An 18165-nucleotide genomic window follows, 5' to 3' on the forward strand; every position below is an offset into this window, starting at 1 on the left:
AATGATGATAAGTTAGGAGATGGAGGTGAATTGAGATTAGGAGTCTCAAACTTCGATGATATAAAAGATGAGCTTGCTTTCGAACTTTTTTTCTTCCAGCATTGACATCTTTAAGCTTCTCAAAATCCTTCAACATATCCCATACATGATTTTAAAACTTTTTTTGTAGTCTGAATCTTGCATAAATAAATATTTTGCTTGATTAATCTGTAATATTTTTTAAAAATTGAACGAAAACTGTAAGTAATATATACAAAAAAGTATAAGTAACTATAAAATAAATACTCACTTTTATTTGAATTATTTTACCCTAATATACCATTTATGTGATTATGTTTTATAGATGATTTCACTTTTATTTGAATTATCCATTAAGATGTATAATGTATAATGTTTGCTTACAATTTATGTTATTTAAAAATTTAGGTATAAAATAATTATATATTAAATGGTTATATAATAAAAGAATATGAATTATATGGGATGATTATGTAAAAAAGGATTTATTTTATGAAATAAAAAAATATAATTTAAATAAAATAAAATATAATATAGAAGAAAGAAAAGAACATAAAGGGGATATTCTTTTTTTTGGTGTAACAAATAGCATAATGGGTTGGAGTTAATTTCCATAATTTTAGTGTAAAATAATGTTTAAGATTGGAGAAGCCTTAGTGTTTTTTTCTTTTTATGTGAAAATGGTTTTCGATTTAGTATAAAAATGTATAGTTTATTATTTTTTAATTATTATATATAATATCAAAAGCAAAGATAATAAAGTGTACTCGTACCTGCCTTAAAATAATGTGAGCAATAATTATAGAGTGTTATAAAATAACGACTGTAAAGTAAATAAACTAAAGACAATATAGAGAGAAACTGATATATTATTCAACTTTCAAACTGATGTACATAATGAACTGAAATCTTCTTTATTTATATAAGTTGCTACTGCAAGCTGCTTGTAAGCTGGTAATGCAAGTTGATATGTAAGGTGCTATTGCAAGTTGTTACTACAAGCTGCTATGTAAGATGCTTGTAAGCTGTTACTGCAAGCTGTTGTGTAAGTTGCTACTGTACCAGATATAGATAATCTTCTATCAGGGGTAATATTTATCCATAGCGGAGTACTGAAATGATAAGCTTCTTCAGGAGGCTTATTTCTAATAGAGTACTAAATAGATAAACATATTTACGGCGGAGTCCCATATGGATAAGCTTCTTCAGGAAGCTTTTTTACAATGGAGTACTAAATGAACATCCATAATATATTATATATTTATAACACTCCCACTTGGATATTCATTAAAAGATAATGTGCCTCATTAAAACCTTATTAGGAAAAATCCTATGGAAAAAAATCCCAGTAAAGGAAAAAGAGTACACATATTTAGTAATACGCATTGCTAAGTACCTCATTAAAAATCTTATAAGGAAAACCCCGTGGAAAAAAATCTTAGTAAGGAAAAAAGAGTGCATCGCGTATTTTACTCCCCCTAATAAAAAAATTGTTTCAAATATTTGAGTCTCCGCATTCTAATCTTGTATATCATCTTTTCAAAAGTTGAAGTTGGCAGAGATTTAGTGAATAAATCTGCTGGATTGTCACTTGAACGGATTTGTTGCACATCAATGTCACCATTTTTCTAAAGATCGTGTGTGTAGAATAATTTTGGTAAAATATGCTTTGTTCTATCTCCTTTTATAAATCCTCCCTTCAAATGGGCATTGCATGCAGCATTGTCTTCGTATAAAATTATGGTCTTTTCTCACATGTCAAACCATATTTTTCTCAAATAAAATAAATTATTGATCTCAACCATACGCATTCCCTACTTGCTTCATGAATAGCTATTATCTCAGCTTGATTTGAAGAAGTAGTAATAATAGATTGCTTTGTGGAGCGCCATGATATGACAGTACCTCCACATGTAAACACGTACCCGGTTTGAGATCTAGCTTTATGTGTCACGACCCAAAATTCACTAAGGGTCGTGATGGCTCCGGACACCACTGCCAGGCAAGCCAACACCAAGAAGTTAATTAAATTCTCATTTTAGCATTTATTGAAATCATTCCTTTTATACATTAAACAATAAATAATGAAATTCACTTAATAAATAATGATGCCTTTAACAAACTTAATATTGAATAATCACATAGTAATCCCAGAACCCGGTGTCATAAGTGTAAGAGCAATTTCTAGGAAATAATGTAATACAATAACCGTCCGAAATACAAATTGAACAGTAGAGAAAATACAATACAGTACTCTGAAGGAGACTCTGCTAGTTGTGGGTCGTCTCGAGAAGTGCAGCTCACCTAAGTCTCCGTATCAACCATGCCGATGTGCCAAACTAGGCCACTAGATATACATGTGCTTGTGCAACAAAAATGCACAACAAGTGTAGTATGAGTACAAAAACAATGTGTACCCAGTAAGTATCCCGTCTAATCTCGAAGAAGTAGTGACGAGAGGTCGACTTCGACACTTACTAGTGGTCCAATAATATACCGATAATATAGTAAATCGAGGATTTTTATAAAAACAGCTGTAACTCAATAGCATGAAACAAGTAAACAATTCTTTCATTAATAGGGAATTTCTAAATCCATTTTCATCATTTATACATTTATCTCAAGCCGTGGAGGCAACATCATCATTTATATATTTGCAAATCAAGCAATACAAGCATGCGCAAATCATGTCGAGGTCGTACGACCCGATCCAACAAATATTTAAACTATGCACTGCTAGAGGGTCGAATGGCGCAAACCATAGATGCATCTATTACCCGCTCGCAAATCATACATGTTACGCATTAAAATATAAATAAACACATCAAACAATCAATCAAGAATTCATCACAGAAACAATTACCCAAAGAAATGGTAACTTCTCTTTAACAGTCAAGAAAAATGGTGTTTAATTTCTTTAGAAATTCATTTACCAATTCGATATGATTTAAACAAATTAAATTGTCAATAAGGTTACAAATGTTTCAAGTATAGCATGCTTTCGGGTCCTAGACTACCCGGACTTAAGCATAATAGTAGCTATGTAAGGACTCTCGTCACCTCGTGCGTACGTAGCCCCTACAAATAGAAGCACATAACCAATTAATTCACCTATGGGGACAATTCCCTCTTACAAGGTTAGAAAAGAGACTCACCTCGCTCTGAAGTTCCATAACCGGCTTCCAACATCCAATGACCCAAATCGATGCACAACGCTCCAAAACTAGCCAATAATCATACAAACCTATTAATATATGCTCAATCACTCATTATAATCCAATTTATAATAATTTCTAACCCCGATCAAAAAGTCGATAAAATCACCCTCGGGCCCACGTTTCCGGATTCTGAAATTTTTCATAACCTCACGAACTCAAATATATAATATACCCTCAATTTCATGTCCAAAATCGTGGTCAAAATCCAAGAATACCAATTTTTTAGGTTTTCCTCAAATTCCCAAAATTTTCACTAATTTCCATGTCCAAATCCATATATAATCATGTATTTAACTCAAAACTAGTATAAATCACTTACCTCATGCTTGGTGGTGAAAATGGCACTCTCAAGTTGCTCCAAAAATCGGCTCCCATGAAAGATTTGAGATAAAATGAGCCAAAACCCAATTTTTCAAACACTTCGCTGCCCAGCGACCTTCGCACATGCGGTCACACGATCGCTTCTACGGTCCTGCAAGTGCGGACCAAATTCTGCTTATGCGGTCCAGGGCTCCCAGCCCATTCCCGCGTCTGCGCCTTCTCTTCTGCAGGTGCGGTCCCGCTTCTGCGGCGAGATGACCGCATCTGCGGTCCCAGCTCTCCCCCACCAAAACCGCATATGCGACCATAGGGCCGCTTCTATGGATTCGTACCTGCGGTCCAAGCCTCGCAGGTGCGGTTACACCAAAAGGCAGCTGCTCAATTCTTCTTCTAACTCCAAATTCGACCCGTTAATCACCCGAAATCCACCCGAGGCCCCCGGGGCCTCATCCAATCACACAAATCAGTCCCACAACATAACACGAACCTGCTCAAGGCCTCAAATCACATCAAACAATGCTAAAATCACAAATCACACTCCATTTCAAATTTGATGAACTTTAGAACTTCGAACTTCGTCATTCGATGCCGAAACATGTCAAATCACATCCGATTGACCTCAAATTTTGCACACAAGTCATATTCGACATTACATACCTACTCCAACTTCCAAAATAGGAATCTGACCCCGATATCAAAAAGTCCACTTCCGGTCAAACTTCTCAAAAACCTTCAAATTTTTAACTTAAGCCAAATGACCCAAAATGACCTATGGACCTCCGAATTTACTTCTGACCGTGCTCCCAAAACCAGGATCACCATACGGAGCTATTCCCAGACTTGAAATGCCAAACAGACATCGATTACACTGAGATGCACTTCAACCCAAACTTGTAAAACTCTTCCAAAATGCTAACTTACACAATAGGCTCTGAAATGCTCTTGGATCATCCAAAACCCAATCCGGACATACGCCCAAGTCCAAAATTATCATAAGAACCTAATGGAACCTTCAAATCCTAATTTTGAGGTCGTTTACTAAAAAATTCAATCTTAGTCAATTCTGCCAACTTAAAGCTTTCGGAATGAGAATTTTCTTCCAAATCAACTCCGAAATTCAATTTCGACCACGCGTACAAGTCCTAATACCTGAAGTGAAGCTGATCATAGCCTCAAACTGTTGAATGACGCGCTAGGGCTCAAAACGACCGGTCAGATCGTTACATTCTCTCCTACTTAAACATACGTTCGTCCTCGAACTTGCTAAGAACTGCGCTGGAGTTGTCTGAAATCACAGTTAAACACCTCATGCACCTACCCGTGCACGAGTTTAACTATTGAATGACACGCTAGGGCTCAAAACGACTGGTCGGATCGTTACATTCTCTCCTACTTAAACATACGTCCGTCCTCGAACTTGCTAAGAACTGCGTTGGAGTTGTCTGAAATCACAGTTAAACACCTCGTGCACTTACCCGTGCTACCACAACTCAGTTGAGCGCATTAGCTCAATTAAATCTGAAGATATCATCTTTTATTTAGTCAAATAAGCCTTAGAGCCCAGTTCCAACATCCAGATTTCTCTTCCAGGCATGTTTCCAACGTACGAAAATTGAATCAATCACCACACGATGTACCAGAACATGACTGCATACCTTTGCTGAATTCACACTATGCACTGCACAACTCACTTGACCATAATAACATCCTCTGATGACAATCGCCGAGATTCCACAAATTTGATGCTCCCAATGCACTTCATGACATATATAAATCTTGTCCTAACCTTTGCAATACCGCCACGACGGAAGAGATGTGTAGAAATTCATAACCAACTGCTGAATCAACAAATCGTTATGTCTATACTCCTAACGAGAATCATTACCTTATTTTGAACCAATAATGGTATTTGCTCTTTAATATACTTCATATAATTCAATTGCACTGATCCTAGATTCAATAATCTTGTTTCACCCACTATGAATTGCTCAGGCAATAATCCACCCCAAACATGACCAAAAGTCTCATATGATGCCACAATGTGCCAATAGGCGACCAACTCGAACATGATATATAAGGAAAACGAACTCTGGAAGGGACTACTCAACTCACGCAACTAATATGAACTTTCCTCAGAAAATGGGAAATAAAACACACAAAAATTAGAATACAAAAAACTATACTCAACATCATACTGTTGCGGCGTGCAACCCGATCCAAACAACACACCCGTGGAGGCGTACCACCCGATCCACATATAGAACTCACATAAGGAGATACGCACCAAGCTAAATTGCTTATTACTACTAAATACCGAATATCGACCACAAGCATGCTAAGTGCATAATACCATCCCTGGGGAGACATATAGCGCCATAAGCTACAAAACTCAAGCACAACAGAGGTGCGATATATGATCTGAATCTCAAGAGCCATCCTTCTCACCTAACATCATCGCTACACTGAACCTCAACACATAAGAAATTTATCAAGCCGTTTCGCAACTCATACGGCATAATATAGTATTACATGAAATAGCCGACGATGAGATAACATCTAACGTTCGAATACTCCTCAATAAGGAGTGTTATGCTAAAACAAACACATCCGGCCTGATGTAGATCCCATATTCTTATTTAAGTCCATCCACATACCTCAAGCCGATTTTGATCGCCTGAACTAAGCTAATAACCTTCATATGTCCATAATAACCTCATTTTTCTCATAACACGCAAGAACAACCATCATAACCGGAGTAAACCTCCACAGTCCAGAGCCCAATAAACCGAGTGCCCTCCAGGCATAAATTCTCAAATTAATGATATTACTACAATCTTCATACTTGGTTTAAATTTTCAATCAATCAAGTGACTACATGTCACACTTATACAATCTTCCCATGAGATATGCTTCCATGATCTCATGCACCAGGTAACAAGTCCGCACTTCCATATCACCGGCCACACTAATGTTGTAAAGCAAATCCAGAATTCGTAACCAGGAGGCAAAGCCTCCTACACAAACACCGATTTCAGGTGACGCTGAAGACAATACCAGCTTACTCTAAGCATCCAAATCCCTTTTCTACTCATCCGAGCTCGTGGTATACTTGTCAACACCGAACCGCAATCTTGATCCTCACTTCCAAATTTCATACCGCTCACTACACCTAACATGCCAATATGCGATAGTGCCCGAATTTCATCATAATTCCTGAACCACTAATAGGGTAAAAAACTTCATCATATAAAAACTTTTTAATTAACTCCTTCCAGGAAAACCATAGCAACACACAAGTGAATTTTTCATAATCGTCGAACATGCAAATCCTCAAGTAGTGGTCTAAACCACTATAACTCTTCTGGGATCCACCTAGACCTAACATGCCATAATACTTGAAAACTGCCATAAAAAACCAATTATGGCGGCTGTCAAGCCTCGCACGTACCACCACAAATATCATGCATAACTTAATCACGCTGAAGGTACTAATTACTACCATCAGTATGCCAATACAACCATGGCTAACCAATCCGACTTCTTCTAACTTATCCTTAACTTGCCTTAGAGATAATTATAGCGCTGGTCAACATATGGCAACTCAATCCGCACTCATCCTGAGTGGCCTTGTATCACGAGACCATGCTGTCTCAAATCCCATGAACCATCTCATACCTTCCTTGTGCGCATATTCGCATCCTCAACTGATACACTCATTCCGATAATCCCTCTACGAATCCGAAGGTTATTTCTCTTATTCACCCAAATGCTACATTGCAAGCCGAAAATATCATAGAACATTTGGAGCCTCCTATCACGACCTACTGCAAAAGCTCAATTCTTAACCACGTCGCGGGCTTGAAATCCTAAAACACCGCATTTTAACCTTTGAATTCACTAGGATCGTTGTTGAGAGTCACCCACTCTGGCTTGATCCCGAATATAATCAACTCCAAGGCTCCCCTGGCACATGAATACCTATCTCCATGGAGCACTCGATTGAATCACTTCCTTGTAAACCACCTCTGTACGAAAAACAAATCCTGAATCTTCCTAAAGCCCGAAAAAGAATCGATAAAGCCATTTATGGCACACATCTCTCAAATCATTTGCTCAAAATACCACTTATATTCTTTTCCCTTAGCTGAAATAACACACAATTATGTTGATAGCCGAAACCTTATAAGTAGATAACTATGCAACCAATTCGTAGGCGGAGGGACTCCCCCACTTAGCTTGGAGCCATATGTTATATAACTTTGGAACCTACCAAGATTCTTTATCTCTTATTGACATCACCTTGCGCAATCAAACCGCGAAATTCCTCGAAATCCTTCTGTTGGCATTTCATGAACGTTCTAAATCTCTAGCAACATCCAATATTCGACTTCTTACTAGATAGCCAGTAGAATTCTTCGCAGAAGCCTTGCCAATCACGCAACCGCTGACCTGCTCATATGAGATAACCACCTGTGGGAATTATATGCCGACATCTCCCAACAATGTTGTAATGCACAATTACTATGAAATCAGTAACCCATCCTGAGCCCATGCTCATTCACTAGCTGCACAAGTCCGTTCCTTCCTTGTGGACATCAACTAAATACACGCTAATATCTCCCAATTCAAAGTTATGTTGCATCCTTCCTCATGTCAAGCAACTCATTTCTATTGCATCTAATCTCCCGCCGTATAATAGCCAATATTTCAAATTAAGCCCATGGACCCAATCGTCGTCCGCTAAAATTCTCAATTCACTCTAAACTTTTCCTCAATGTGTGTAGTTATCCTGCTACTGAACCCATATGCTACTCTGCCACTCTTCCACTTTGGGCAAACTCATTTCTTTAAGCAGTTACTCGACTTTTGCTTCTTACACCTAGCCTTCTAGAAGTTTAACCACCGCATGCCGCTCCCCGCATGTCCTTCCTCATCCTTTGCTGCCCAGTTATTGCCTTAAATCAATATCTATCTCACATATCCTGCCCCAAATGCGAATTGTAGAAGATCATAACACCGTCGAGCTTAACATATTCTAACGAGGACGATGATACCACGTCGAAGATATAAATTCCACCACACTTGAAAACACTAAGTCTCGTTACTCTTTCAACCCAAACCTAAACATTTATAGTCCGATTGACTTTACTCCACCGGAAATACAATATCGAATCTCTGAATCATGCACTGAGTAAACCTCCTTTCAAGTCATTCACTGTCCCGACACATGGGCAAGTATCCTACCATCACATCAACACTGTGCGATAACCAATCATGAGCATCATAGCAACCTGTGCATAGCCTCAAGCTCTCAGAAGTGCAGCTACCAAGCTAAAATGACATAATATCCTTCCACAAGGCAACGACAATAGCCCACCAACTATGTCGGGAGAAACATCCCGCACCACATCTGTAGTACCATTAAAATTCCTCAATTCCCGATTTATAATAAGCGCTTCACGTCGCATAAGATCGAGTAGGAAGGAAACAAAGGCATAAGCCTCAAAGGAATCAAATTGCACTATGAGAAATCAAGAAGGGAAGCGCTCCTAACAGCCCTGTAGCCTCTCGAAGATAAGTACAGATGTCTCCGTACCGGTCCACAAGACTTTACTAGACTTGATCATGACTCGTGAGACCTACGTGAACCTAGTGATCTAATACCATGTTGTTACGACCCAAAATCCACTAAGGGTCGTGATGGCGCCAGACACCACTATCAGACAATCCAACAACAAGAAGTTAATTAAATCTTCATTTTAATATTTATTGAAATCATTTCTTTTATACATTAAACAATAAATAATGAAATTCACTAAATAAATAATGATGTCTTTAAAAAACATAATATTGAATAATCCCATAATCATCCCAGAATCCGGTGTCACAAGTGTAAGAGCAATTTCTAGGAAACAATACAATATAATAACCGTCCGAAACACAAATTGGACAATAGAGAAAATATAATACAGTACTCTGAAGGAGACTCTACATGCTGCAGGTCGTCTCGAGAAGTGCAGCTCACCTAAGTCTCTGTATCAACCATGTCGTTGCGCCAAACTAGGCCACTAGACATACATGTGCATGTGCAACAAAAATGCACAACAAGTGTAGTATGAGTATAAAAATAACGTGTACCCAGTAAGTATCCCATCTAATCTCGAAGAAGTAGTGACGAGAGGTCGACGTCGACACCTACTAGTGGTCAAATAATATACCGATAATATAGTAAATCGAGGATTTTTATGAAAATGGTTGTAACTCAATAGCATGAAGCAAGTAAACAATTCTTTCATTAATAGAAATTTTCCAAATTCATTTTCACCATTTATACATTTATCTCAAGCCAGGGAGACAACATCATCATTTATAAACTTGCAAGTCAAGCAATACAAGCATGCGCAAATCATGTCGAGATCGTACAACTCGATCCAACAAATATTTAAACTGTGCAGTACCAGAGGGTCGAATGGCATGAATCATAGATGCATTTATTACCCTGCTCACGAATCATACATGCGACGCGGTCAAATATAAATAAACACATCAAACAATCAATCAAGAATTCATCAGGGAAACAATTACCCAAAGAATTGGCAACTTCTCTTTAACGGTCAAGAAAAATGATGTTTAATTTCTATAGAAATTCATTTACCAATTCGATATGATTTAAGCAATTTAAATTGTCAATAAGGTTACAAATATTTCAAGTATAGCATGCTTTCGGGTCCTAGACTACCCAGACTTAAGAATAATACTAGCTATGCATGGACTCTCATCACCTCATGCGTACATGGCCCCCACAAATAGAAGCACATAACCAATTAATTCACCTATGGGGACAATTCACTCTTACAAGGTTAGAAAGGAGACTCACCTCGCTCCGAAGTTCCATAACCGGCTTCCAAGCCCTTACGATGACCCAAATCGATGCACAACGCTCCAAAACTAGTCAATAATCATGCAAACCCATTAATATATGCTCAAACACTCATTATAATCCAATTTATAATAATTTCTAACCCCGATCGAAAAGTCGATAAAATCACCCTTGGTCCTACGTTCCCGGATTTTGAAATTTTTCGAAGATAAAGTTTACCCATAACCTCACGAACTCAAATATATAATTTACTCTCAATTTCATATCCAAAATCGTGGTCAAAATCCAAGAATACCAATTTTCTAGGTTTTCCTCAAATTTCCGAAATTTCCACTAATTTCCATGTCCAAATCCGTATATAATCATGTATTTAACTCAAAATTAGTATAAATCACTTACATCATGCTTGGTGGTGAAAATGGCACTCCCAAGTTGCTCCAAAAACTGACTCCCATAAAAGATTTGAGATAAAATGAGCCAAAACCCATTTTTTAAAACACTTCACTGCTAAGTGACCTTCGCACCTGCGGTCACGTGACCATTTCTATGGTCTTGCAAGTGTGCACCATATATTGCTTCTGCAGTCCAGGGCTTCTAGCCCATTCCTGCTTCTGCGCCCTCTCTTTTGCAGATGCGGTCCCGCTTCTTCGGCGAGATGACCACATTTGCGGTCCCAGCTCTCCCCCACCAAAACCACATATGCGACCACAGGGGCGCTTCTACGGTTCCGCACCTGTGGTCCAAGCCTCGCAGGTGCAGTTACACCAGAAGGCAGCTACTCAATTCTTCTTCTAAATCCAAATTTGATTCGTTAATCACCCTGAATCCATCCGAGGACTCCAGGACCTCATCTAATCATACAAACCAGTCCCATAACATAACACGAACCTGCTCGAGGCCTCAAATCACATCAAACAATGCTAAAATAACAAATCACACTCCATTTCAAACTTGATGAATTTTAGAACTTCGAACTTCTTCATTTTATGGCGAAACATGTCAAATCACATCCGATTGACCTCAAATTTTGTACACAAGTCATATTCGACAATACGAACCTAATCCAACTTCCGAAATCGGAATCCGACCCCGATATAAAAAAGTCCACTTCCGATCAAACTTTTCAAAAACCTTCAAATTTCTAACTTTAGCCAAATGACTCCAAAATGACTTAGGGACCTCCGAATTTACTTCTCACCGCGCTCCTAATACCAGAATCACCATACAGAGCTATTCCCAGACTCAAAATCCCAAATGAACATCGATAACACTAAGATGCACTTCAAACCCGAACTTGTGAAACTCCCAAAATGCTAACTTACACAATAGGCGCCGAAACGCTCCCCGGTCATCGGAACCTTGATCCAGACATACACCTAAGTCCAAAATCATCATACGAACCTGCTAGAACCTTCAAATCTTGATTCCGAGGTCGTTTAGTCAAAAAACCAATCTTAGTCAACTCTGCCAACTTAAAGCTTTCGAAATGAGAATTTTCTTCCAAATCAACTCCGAACTTCCCGAAATTCAATTTCGACCACACATACAAGTCCTAATAACTAAAGTGAAGCTGCTCATGGTCTCAAACTATTGAACAATGCGCTAGGGCTCAAAACGACAGGTCGGGTCGTTATATTATGGGGATAAGATAAATAACCTGCATCAGCATAACCAACAAGATCTGCATTATCTTTATTAGCATAAAACAAACCCATATCAAGAGTTTATTTTAAATATCACCATATATGCTTAATCCCATTCCAATGTTTTTGTGTAGGAGAAGAACTATATCTTGCTAGTAAATTAACAGAAAATGCTATATCAGACCTTGTAGCATTAGCAAGATACATTAGTGCACCAATTGCATTGAGGTAGGGTACTTCGGGACCGAGGAGTTCCTCATCCTCTTTTGGAGGTCAGAATAAATCCTTATTCACTTCAAGTGATCGAACAACCATTGGTGTACTGATAACTAGGGATTTTGACGTGTTTCATGCTCCTTCATGCTTACGCTTTGATTATAAATTCTTACAAAATAGTCCCAAAAGGCTCATAAGTTGTGCTTGATTGCAGGTTTGATCAACAAAGTGACGAGACATCAAATATCGGCTCAAAAAGAGTGAAACCTACACAAGTACCAAAGACAAGACAACTCAGGACAAACAGGCCTAGTGCGGCCGCACTACACTTTGTGCGGTCCGCACTAGGGAGATTTAGAGAGCTGGATTTGAAGGCATCAAAATAGTGCGGACACAGTACATATTGTGTGGTCTGCACTGAAGACACCGCGACCGCACCACCATTTCGTGCGGTCCGCAGAAGCAATGTTCAGAGAGATGTCAAGTGCTAGGGTTCAAGCCTGTACGATCCGCAGTCCATTCTGCGCGGACCGCATTGGAAGCCTCTGCGGCCGCAGTCCATTCTGCGCGGTCCGCAGAGCCTGGGTTCAGAGAGTTGAAATTGCAGAGTCAAGAGCCTAGTGCGGTCGCACACCATTTGTGCGGTCCGCACTGACCCCGCAGGGGCATTTTTGTCCAGTTTTTCTAGCTTCTTATAAATAGAACCTTTTTCAATTTTTAGGGTATCAGCTATTTTCTGAACTGAGTTGCGCTCGTGAGAAAACCATATGTAGCCATTTTGGGCATTTTAACTTAGTTTTAACGATAGAATCTCTGTATTTACTTTAGTGTTTAATTAATATGTCTTTATCTTCATCTATTTCTCTATTTTTCTCTTCAAGCATGAGTAGCTAAACCCATTAGCTAGGGTTGTAGCTCAACCTGAGGGTGGATAATTGATGGGTATTGTGATTTAGGGCTAGATTGACTATGAGTGTTTGTTATTTGGGTCAATTTTATTGTTTAATTTATGAATTAGTGGTTTCAAACACTGGTTTGTGCTAAGTTGACTTGGCTCTTCTTGAGAAAGAGAGCTTAAGTCTCCAAAATTGACCCAACAAGAAATTAGGATGGACTCAAGAGAATTGATAGTCTCAATTAAAGGGTTAAACCTCGAAAGAGTAATTACCCGACTTGAACCCTATTTGCTTAAGCAAATTTGCCTACCCATTTGGTCTTGAGAAAGTCAATTGGGCAAAATCACTCTCTCTACCGAGAGGTGTGAGAGTGGGTAAAATCGTGCAACTGTTGTAGCATATTTCCCCAATCATGTCAATCGTGCCTTAGAAGCAATTACCCGTCAATTAGCCACCTAGGTGAAAATCACTACCCTAGTGCCTTTTTATTCATTAGATACAACTTTTAGCAATTCTCGTTTAGCATAATTTAGTTGCATTTATAATTAGTAGTTGATAATAGTAGTTTGTTAAAGAAAAACCAAAAATGATTGGAAGTGATATTTGGAACAAATACATAATTCCACTCTAAATAGATACTCGACTCCATTCCTAGCTTCCTATGGAAATCGATCCCGACCCACAAATCGGGTAAAAGCTATTGTGACCCTCTCTTCCTACTTTTTAGTAGTGTGGAGTAGGCTGCGATCAACTTTTTGGCGCCGTTGCCGGGGAGCTAACGGTTTTGGCTATCTATTTAGTTAGTTTTGTGTACTATTCTTTTTTCCTTCTTTGTTACTTACTTGTTTGTGTCATTACTCAGGTACCAACATGGTTTTAAACAACGCTAATGACCCTCTTGGAAACATGATAGCGGGGGAGGAGGTAGATGATCTTGGGCAAGGTGAGGTGCCTCTTGCACCTCAAGGTCAACGGAGAGGCTGGAATGCCAATGCTAATCCAAATAACAATATTCCAGACTCTCCCTCGGTTCCTCCAAGAGTGGCTCCCAGAGTATTATCGAACCAGCGCTATGCAAGTGCTATTGTCCCACCTCGTATCCGGGCGGGCAACTTTCAGATAACCAATGTGATGTTGACCTTACTTGAGCAGCGTGTGTATTTCACGGGCGCTGCAAATCAAAATGCCTACAAACATCTCAAGGGGTTCGTAGATACATGCTAGGGGAGCAAGCAGATGTATGTGTCCGAGGATGCGTTGAGATTGAGACTTTTCCCGTTCTCACTTCGGGGAAAGGTATTAGATTGGCTCGAGAGACTCCCCAACCATTCCATCACAACTTGGGATGAGTTGGCGGATACGTTTATTGCCAAATTCTTCTCTCCTAGTCATATGGCGGCACTTCGAGATGAAATATTGGCCTTCAAGCAAGAGCCAACGGAACCTTTGCATGAAATTTGGGAGCGGTATAGGACGATGGTGAAGGAATGCCCAAATAATAATATGATTGAGGCCATGATCCAACAAACCTTCTACCGAGGCATAAATACTACAAATCAATGCATTGTTAACCAATTGGCCGGGGGCAATTTTATGAAGCTTTCTTATGATGAGGCATGTGATGTACTTGATGAAATGGCGGACACTTCTTCAGCATGGCAGAGTAGAGCAAATGTGCCTCAAGGTGACCCTACGGTTATCCATTTGCACAAGGAATTACATGATCACGGGCAAGTGATAGTTGAGCTTACAACTACTATGAACCAATTGGCTAAGGCGCAGTTGCAACAAGTTCAGAATCCTCACCAAGTGAATGCCATGGAGGGTGTTAGTATGCTTGTCAACAAGAGAAGGCAAAAGAGGCAACAAAATTAAGGGAATTCTGAGCAATATGATGATACATATGATGGATTTCAAAATGATGGTTATGATGATCAAAGTGAAGAGGTACAATATGTCAACAACTATCAGGGCAATAAAGGCAACTCTTCAAACCAACAATGGCGACCCCAAGGAAATTGGGGCAATCAACAACAAGGTGGTGGTAATTGGAACAACAACAACCAAAACAACAATTGGGGTAATCAAAACAACAACCAAGGCAATTGGAATGGAAACAACAACAATTGGGGAAACAATAACAATCAAGGCGGGTTTAACAACAATGGAAACCAAGGCAACCAGGGGCAAGGCTTTCAAAGGCCCCCAATGTACCAACAACCGAACAATCTACCCCCTTTCCCTTTTCAAGGTCCTAGTTCTTCTGGTAATGATATGAGTAGAATTGAAATGATGTTCGAGTAGATGATGAAGATGAATGCAGAATCGGATGCACAGTTAGCTTCTCACAATACTTTTATCCGAAACTTGGAGGTGCAATTAGGCCAAATCTCTCAGTCATTGAATACTCGCCCGAATGATGCTCTATGAAGTGATATGGTAGTGAAACCGAAGGGTGGGAACAATCATGTTATGGCGGTCACAACAAGAAGTGGGAGAGGCGGTGATGTGAATGCCTCTAAGTAAAAGCAACTCGTGGATGATGATGTTGAGTTGCAAGATGACGAAGTCCCTTTGGTAGTTGAAGATGTGGTTGATGAAAATGTGAACAGTGAAGTGAGGATTGATATTCAAGAAGTCGAGGTGGAAACCCAAAATGATGTGAACTCGTCTAGGGAACACATAATTGACATGCCGGAGCCTGTTGTGCCAAAAGCCAAGGCTCCTTTTCCAAGGCCACCTCCACCTTATCCTCAAAGGATCGCGAAGCAGAAGAATGATAATCAGTTTAAAAAGTTCATTGACATGATGAAGAGCTTATCTATTAATGTGCCTTTGGTGGAGGCACTTGAACAAATGTCGGGTTATGCAAAATTCATGAAAAACTTGGTTACAAAGAAGCGTTCTATGAACTGTGAAACTATAAATATGACTCACCAAGTTAGTGCTATAGTGCATTCAATGGCCCCGAAGCTTGAAGATCCCGGTGCTTTCACCATTCCTTGCACCATTGGGAATGCAGATTTTGCTAAAGTTCTATGTGACTTGGGAGCTAGTATCAATTTGATGCCATACTCGGTTTTCAAAACTTTGGGTATCAGGCAACCTAGACCAACTTCAATGAGACTTCAAATGGTGGATAGATCGATGAAGCGACCTTTGGGCATTATTGATGATGTGCTTGTTCGGGTGGACAAATTCATTTTGCCGGCCGACTTTGTCATTCTGGATTGTGAAGTGGACTATGAGGTTCCTATTATCTTGGGTAGACCTTTCCTTGAAACGGGGAAGGCATTGGTTGATTCTGAAGCGGGTGAGCTCACTTTCCGAGTGTGTGATGAAAAGGTCGTTTTCCATGTTTGCAAGTCTATGAAGCAACCCAATAGCACCGAAGTGTGCTCATTTGTAGACTTTGTCACAACTGTGATTGTGGATGATACCAGTGCTATGATCAATGTGGAGGATCCTCTTGAGGCCGTGCTATTAAATCTTGATGTCAATGAGGATGCAAGTAGAGTGGAGTGCGTGAATGCCTTACATGGGATGGGCTCTTATTCTTATGAGCCTAGAAAATTGTCTTTGGATCTTGAAAACCGGAAAACTCCACCAACAAAACCATCAATTGAGGAGCCACCAGTGTTGGAGTTGAAACCACTTCCTCCATACCTCAGGTATGAATTCTTGGACTCAAACTCTACTTTACCAGTTATTCTTTCTTCTTGACTTACTAACATGCAGGTTGAGGCCACTTTGGCGGTGCTTCAAAAGCGGAAAAGGGCAATTGGATGGACTCTAGCTGACATTCGAGGAATAAGCCCCGTATTTTGTATGCACAAAATTATCTTGGATGATGATGCAAAGCCTTCCTTGGAGCATCAAAGAAGATTGAACGAGGCTATGCAAGAAGTGGTGAAGAAAGAAGTGATCAAATGGTTGGATGCCAGGGTTGTGTACCCCATTTCTGATAGCTCATGGACTTCTCCGGTCCAATGCGTACCGAAGAAGGGTGGTATGACTGTGGTGACCAATGACAACAATGAACTTATTCCTACTCGGACAGTCATAGGTTGGAGGGTATGTATGGATTACCGAAAGCTAAACAAGGTGACCCGAAAGGACCATTTCCCATTGCCATTCCTTGACCAAATGTTAGATCATCTTGCTTGGCGTGCTTTTTATTGCTTTTTGGATGGATACTCGGGGTATAATCAAATCTTAATTGCTCTTGAGGATCAAGAGAAGACCAATTTTACCTGTCCGTATGGCACATTCGCTTTCTCTCGGATGCCGTTCGGATTATGTAATGCTTCGGCGACCTTCCAACGATGCATGATGTCTATTTTCACTAATATGGTAGAAGATATCTTGGAGGTTTTCATGGATGATTTCAGTGTGGTTGGGGATTCCTTTGAAGAGTGTTTGGGTAATTTGGATAGAGTGTTGGCCCAGTGTGAAGACACAAACCTCGTACTCAATTGGGAAAAATGTCATTTCATGGTTGAAGAGGGTATAGTGTTGGGTCACAAAATTTCAAAGCGAGGGATTGAAGTTGACAAAGCCAAGATAGAGGTGATTTCAATGCTTCCTCCCCCCATTTCTATCAAATTGGTGAGGAGTTTTCTAGGGCACCGGGTCAAGCATTATCTTGGAAAGTTTGATGACAGCCACATGGTGGCGCTCCTTCATCTCAAGTGATGTGGTAGTAACATGCGTCGTGCCACAACGTTAAATCAGGCGCTTCTTGGGAGGCAACCCATACATTTTTCTTCTTGTTTTCTTTGATTTTCTTTGTAGTATAGGATTAATTTTTGAGCTAACTAGTTGTGAGATGTTGCAGGGATTGTGTTGAGGCAGTGCAAGACATAGTAAGAAAATGTTCTGTCTCTGAAGTTGCCAGTACGACCGCACTACACTTTGTGCGGTCCGCACTGGTGAAGGCCAAAATGATACCTCTCTGAAGTTTGCCACTGCGG

The sequence above is a fragment of the Nicotiana tabacum genome, chromosome 8 (genome assembly GCF_000715075.1).
Source record: "Nicotiana tabacum cultivar K326 chromosome 8, ASM71507v2, whole genome shotgun sequence".
Classification (NCBI taxonomy): Eukaryota; Viridiplantae; Streptophyta; class Magnoliopsida; order Solanales; family Solanaceae; genus Nicotiana; species Nicotiana tabacum.